Source organism: Phodopus roborovskii, unplaced genomic scaffold (genome assembly GCF_943737965.1).
Source record: "Phodopus roborovskii unplaced genomic scaffold, PHOROB, whole genome shotgun sequence".
Lineage (NCBI taxonomy): Eukaryota > Metazoa > Chordata > Mammalia > Rodentia > Cricetidae > Phodopus > Phodopus roborovskii.
This window is the reverse complement of record NW_026126470.1, coordinates 12,232,449-12,239,140: the sequence shown is the minus strand read 5'-3', so window position 1 is coordinate 12,239,140 and position 6,692 is coordinate 12,232,449.

The window sequence follows — 6,692 nt, the reverse complement described above, 5'->3', positions numbered from 1 at the left end:
ATTCTCTCAAATACAGCTTTCTACTAAGAAACCAAAATTTAAAAAGTATAAAATAGTGAATTTCACAGTGATTATCTATGAATGGAACATGGTTTCCTTCCACAAGTAAGAAACATTCTGCTCCCCTTTTCAATTTAAAATTTTGTCACACTTCTTAAATACATAAACATAGCATACATAGTTTCCATAATTGAACCCTTCTGGAAATATCATATTCCCTGGCATATTTTTCTAGACAAGAATAAACTAAATATGAGAAAATGAAGTTAGTATTTTGTATTCTATGTATACAATATTTTGTATTCTATGACAGCCGTAGTTAAAATTCCCTGCCCATTTAGTCTCATGTTCCTTTGTCTGAGCTGCATTAAAACTAGTAATGTCTTATTTCAAACAATGAGCAATTCAGCAACTATTATTACTTCTGAAAGTATATATGTCAAGGCAGAATGATTTTGGTAAGTTTGGGGCAACAATAGCAAACATGATGTTTAAAATAAGACAATACTTAATTATCTGTCAGTGGAAATAATAGAAGATTACTAGCAATGTATCTCACAAAATTAATAATACTATGAAGATTTCACTGTGTTTGAGATAAACATGATTTTAAAAACATCCCAAGGATATTTCACTATGAAAATGTTTGAATGTAGTTTTAGCAACTCTGGAATAAGGTTACTTGAGAACACAAACAGTAAATTAATATTTGCTTATTATTTCAAAGGGCCATAGTCTATGATTAACTTGGATATACCATTTGATTTAGTTACACTTACACTATAATGTTTGGAGTTCCATTAATTTTAATTTTTTTTTCTAATTTCCCTTCTAAGATTCTTCAGGTAATTACATTATATTTGTTTATTGGATGAAAGTGAATTTTTAAAGATCTAATAACTTTTTATGCCACAAAATAAGACTTAATTAATATTAAGGTTGTACCTTAATATTTCTACAGGTGATTATTGTCAATACCTCTTAAGAGAATAGATGCTTGAAGGATATTATGGTAAACAGTGTTAACTTTTTAAAATAAAACACCTTGAAGAAATCAATATGTAATGGCCTGCTTATGATTAGATTTTTTTTCATTATTTCACACATCCCACCATCTAATGCCTGCAACATTATTTGCTATTGTGACTGGTATTCAAGTACCTTGTTTAATTCTCAGTGTCCCATTTCACTCTGAACAGCCATTCAAGGTAAGTTTGAAGTACACAGTCATGTATTGGTTAGAGCATGCAAGCCAAACATGGTAGCCCAGACGTGTTTCCCTAAGTCATCGGAGGGTGGACCACTATTATCAGGTGTTTGAGGTCAGTTTGGAGTACATAAATATTCGCAATTGTTTTTGGAAAAGATTTGTTGCTGCAAATTTGAGAACATGTATTTTTAAAAGGATAGGCATTCAAATTAATTTTCAGCAATTTTGTTATTTTCAAAGTTTTGTTTCTTCTTTTCTCTTTTTTAATCTTATATTCTACAATGGTTTCTTTGTTTAAATTTAATATTTTTTTCTTATTTTATATATCGGCCCAGTTCCCTTCCCCTCCCATCCTCTCATACCACTCACAGACATTCCCATCCCATCCCACATCCACTCACCAGGTAGGTGAGGTCTTTCATGAAGGATCATCAAATCTGTCAAGTCATTTGGAGTAGGGCCTAGGCCCTCCACCATGTCTCTAGGCTAAGGGAGTATCCCCCCCCCCCCATTGGAAATGGAGTACAGAAGTCCTTTCCTTCACTAGGGATACATCCTGGTTACATTATCAGAAGTTCCATAGACTACCCAGGCCTCAAACTTTTGAAATATTTAAATGTTCAATTTGTAAGATATTCTGCTGTTCCTTTTATTAAAATAGATTTTCATTTCACTTTTTAATCATTTGGGATTCTATCACATCATATAGTTTAGGTGACTTTACATTGATGAGGATGTTAGTCTTTCAAAAAGAGAAAGCTCTCTTTTAGAGGGGCCGTTTTTCCCTATTGTACACACTATCTCAATAACATAAGACATTTTAAAAACTATCCTTCACTTTCAAATGCATACCATTACATGGGTATCCTATTTTCCTTATCATTTTCTTGATGCTTGCCAACATTTTCCTCAATACACTGATTAATTAACTTTAATATTAGTTTACCATCATGTGATTTAAAATTTGTTTAAGTAATGTTTCCATTTTGGCCTATTCCAATAAGTACATGTATTTGACAAGCTTAAATGCACAATTAATATATTTGACTGTGCCTTCCATTAAAAATTTCCCTTCATACTGTCTGTTGTGGTAATGGGCATTTATATGGGATTTCTCTCATCAAGAGACTTTAACATATGTTGTGCAGTTGACAAATATCCTGCAGCCAATTCTCATGCTTTTGAATTCATCATAAGGCTATAATCTACTATGGGAATTGAGGGTCAGTTGCTAAACAACAGTGGGATTGAAAGAATTGTGGTTTTTCTGTTGAGAACAGAAGTACTTGAATGAGAAATCTTTGCTCTGGTCTATCCTATTGTACTAGGAAAGAAAGGTCAGATGACATTGCATTGTATAGGAAAATTATCCAGACCTTTCTCATTTTTTTTTCTTATACCACTGTTGAAAGTTTCCTCCCTGCCTAATGTGTGTTTTCCAATTTATTTTTTGCACATAATTATTCCACTAAGTTTTATACATATCTAATCCTCTTTTGAAATCTGATGAATGAAAGAACCTAAGTGGTAGGCTAGTGTTTTGTTCAGTGGAATTTTTATAGAATTCAGATTAGAGGATATGAGAGCTATATTGAAAAAGCAATGTATTACTAAAGCTCTAAAAGTTCCCTAGATTGTGAAAAATGTGGAGTGTGGTAAAGGAAGAGAAAAACTTAAATCCCATCTTAGGGACTTGTAGGGACAGTTGAAAAGTTCCACCATATTTTAATGATTTCTTGATGTTTTGGTTGTAAGTTTTGCTCTACATCCTCCAAGTCATTGGAAGTAATTTTTTATCTAAAGCATGTCATTGGTTAGAGGAACTAACAGAAGACAGTTCAGCAAGGATATTTGAAGCACACAGGAAAATGTGGTCAAGTGCCATCCACCTGTGACTAAGCAAAAGCAGTTGTAGTGCAAATACCCAACCCTCTCTGCTCCCAATAGCTGATTTCTTACTATTTATTGCCTCACGTTGTCTGATACAAACACAAGATCAAGTGAAGTGCCTTCTAGTTACCCTTCTAAATTATCCATGGAGATACACTATCCAGCAAATACATAATCCATTTAAACTCCTCTTTTACAAACAATGGAAATAGGTGTGATACAAAAGAAAAAGCAAGGATTCTTTTCAGTCCAATAGAATGTGAGTTTGACTCAGGGTTCTCGTGTTTCCTGTGCTCCTCAGCTAAATTACCTAACCCATTTAACCTACTTACATTTTCTACAGGTATCTGAGACAACACATGTAAAACTTACCCTTAATGCATAGCCAGGCTCTAATTAGTTCTGATTAATGAATACAATCATAACTTCAATGGCTTTTATGTAAATGAAATCATAAATATATCCCTGTATCAGTACACATACTTACAAAACTCTATACTTAAAAGTATAGAATGTGAGCATAAGCCAAGACCACTATTTTCAAGCTTTTCTATGCATAAACAGCATCCAAAAAGTATTTCCAAGTGTACATTTCAGAGTTAGTGTGAGGGTTTTGGTTGGAAACTTTCTGGTCATTTGATTTCTTGAAAGAATTGAAGGTGTTTCTTATTCTGTAGTGTAAGGGAGCACTCTCTGAACCATATCCAGCATCTAGAAATTACTGATATGTGCTTTTTATAAATATGTAATTTTCATTTAATCTCTAGAGCTCAGCTATAGCTTTTGTTTATTTCTACAAGCATACTCCATTGAACTTGAGAAAGACTATATACCATTATTATCAAATGGTATGACTCTCAACGAATGACTTTTTAAAACCTTCTCCTTTTTTCTCTTCTTCCCTTCCTTCTTTTTTTCCCTAGTTTTCTCCTGCTTAACTTATTGCTTCTCCCATTTCCTTCCATCTTCCTTCATTCCTTTCCTTCTTCTTTCCTTCCTTCCTTCCTTTTTCCTTTCTTCCTTTCTTTTTTCCTTCCTCCCTCCCTTCCTTCCTTCATTGCTTTCTTTCATTTCTGTCAATAGACACTCCTGCATCTCAGTATCAGAAAGCTAAATAGATTATTATATTAGAGTACAACTGTTTCCATATATATATATATATATATATATATATATATATATATATATAGTATCATATATTAAGGAAAACTTGTTACTAGAAAGATCCTGATGATATTAAGATCCATGAAGTCTGGCATAAACCGAAACAAAGAACAGAATTGTACAGAGCATGGGATGAGTGGCAGTATCAATACCATCATGAAGATTCATGGAATGGCCTGAGATATGCAATGCAAGATTATCGGGAGGGTAGACACATATGCTGGGACTAGGATTTTAGTCTCTGGGGGATGGTATAGTAAATATATGCCTGGTTAGCTTGGCTATCTTTGGACCACCAGGATTCAAATAATGATATGGAAACGTATTATTAATTACAAAAGCCTGGCTTTACCTTAGGTTTTCCCCAACTACCTCCTATAACTTAAATTAATATGTTTTGTTAACTTATGTTCTATTACAAGGCTCAGTCACCTCTGCTCTGTGTCATATGTCCTAATTATTTGCCATCTCACAGGCATGTGCACCTCTTGAACGCCTAGATTCTAACCCTGAGTACCTCTCTTTCCATGGAAGTTGCCTACTCTCTCTTGCCTAGCTATTGTCCATTTAACTCTGTATTATATTAGGGGTGCCTATTACATAAGTCAACCAAAATTACAGAAGGAAGCCATATTTTATCAAAGCACTTATAATTACATTCACTTACAGAACATTTTTTCTTCTGAAACATGTTGATAACTCCTTTCATGCAGTTTTGAATGGCTAATATCATGATTTGGAAGAATTTTCTTGGATTATTTAAAAGTTAATTTTTAGGCCACCCATGATGTAAGACAACAATAAGAACATATGATACCATATTCATTCCACCTAAAAGTATATTATTCTTTGACATTAGAATAAAGTTCTCAGTATAAACTGATTGCAATTTTGTAGCTGCATCATTAATACATTTCACATGCTGCCTATGATCAATTCTAAGAAATATGGCTCAGTCTATTTTTTATATATATTCTTTATATTTAATGTAGAAATGACTAAAAAGCATAATCTTATTCTGATAAAATGATCATTTTACCATAGCATTTTGATTTACAGTTAAAAGTAGAGCCAGAATAATTTTCTGTTGTGATTGTGTAACTGTCAACTCTTTCACAGCACAATGGTAGAGCCAAGGGAAACATGTATATTGATTTTCTTTCCTTCAAATTTAGCAAAAGAAGGTTAATTGTTAACATAAAATAAGGAGATGCAGTAAAGGGCACCAGTAGCAGAAACCCTCCTGGAGATTGTCAATTTTCCAAATGATTTGTAAATTACATACTCTTTCATTATCAAATGTTCTCACCCTATGTCATGCAGCATGCTGTTTGAAAGCAGTTTCTTTTCAGTGTTTGCTCTGTGGGTGTCATCTTTAAAGTCACAGAAAACGAGGCACCCTTCTGCAATTAAGAACTCTACATCTAATTTATGTGGGAAGATGGTTCTGAGAGAATCAGATACAGGAAAATGACGAGAGGGTTGCAGAGGAAGCAGTGATGTCGAAGGGTTACTGAGAGAAGAACACTGAGAAACTTGAAAATGCTAATTAAAAGCTACTGTATTTGCATAATCTACAAATAACTCTACCCAAAAGATCAGCCAAAAGTACAGTTGCTTGCGGATTTTGGTTGCTGTTAGTGAGGCACTGGCATCACCACTCGCATTAGTACACAGATGGCATGGGCCAACTGCCCATGAGAATCTAGTCATCCCTGGTCTCTGCTAGTCCAAACAGTGGTGCAATTAAGATAATGCTTCTCCTGCCATGGTGTCAGCTGTCCCCTGGCAAAGCTTCTCTGATGTTTCTATTTTCATAAGAAAGCAATGCTGAAATGGAAATGTATTTAGAGGAAAATTGAGAGAAGAATACAACGTAAAACTTGAGAGTCTGGGCATACAGTTTTAAAAGGATCCACACTTAGTGACCAATCATCTGTCACCTGTTCACATTCACAAATATATGCCTATTCACATCCACACATCCATACAAAGCTATTCTACCTTTCTGAGTTTGAGTTTCTACAATGTGAAGAAAATGTAATAATCATCTTCTACCAACACCAGTAATATTGTTCAAAATAATGTCTTATGGAGATATATTTGTCTTTTGTTTTTCATAAAGAACGGGAAAAGGGATGTATCTAACCTTATATCTCTTAATCAGTTGTGTAGTTACTTGCTTCTCTGCTATGTGATCTGCAGGAGCCCCAATTCTTCACTCCTTGTGACTGGGCCAAGGATAGAGAAGATAAGACAAAGTCTGTCACCTATTGGAACTACTATGCAGTGGGAGTGACAAACAGTACACACCATGGCAATCATACAAAGAGTGGTTCCAGAAGTAGCAATTGCCAAGATGACAAAAATAATCATTTATTAATAATGAAAAATTAGGATAATTATTTAGCAAGCTTGCTTTCATTTT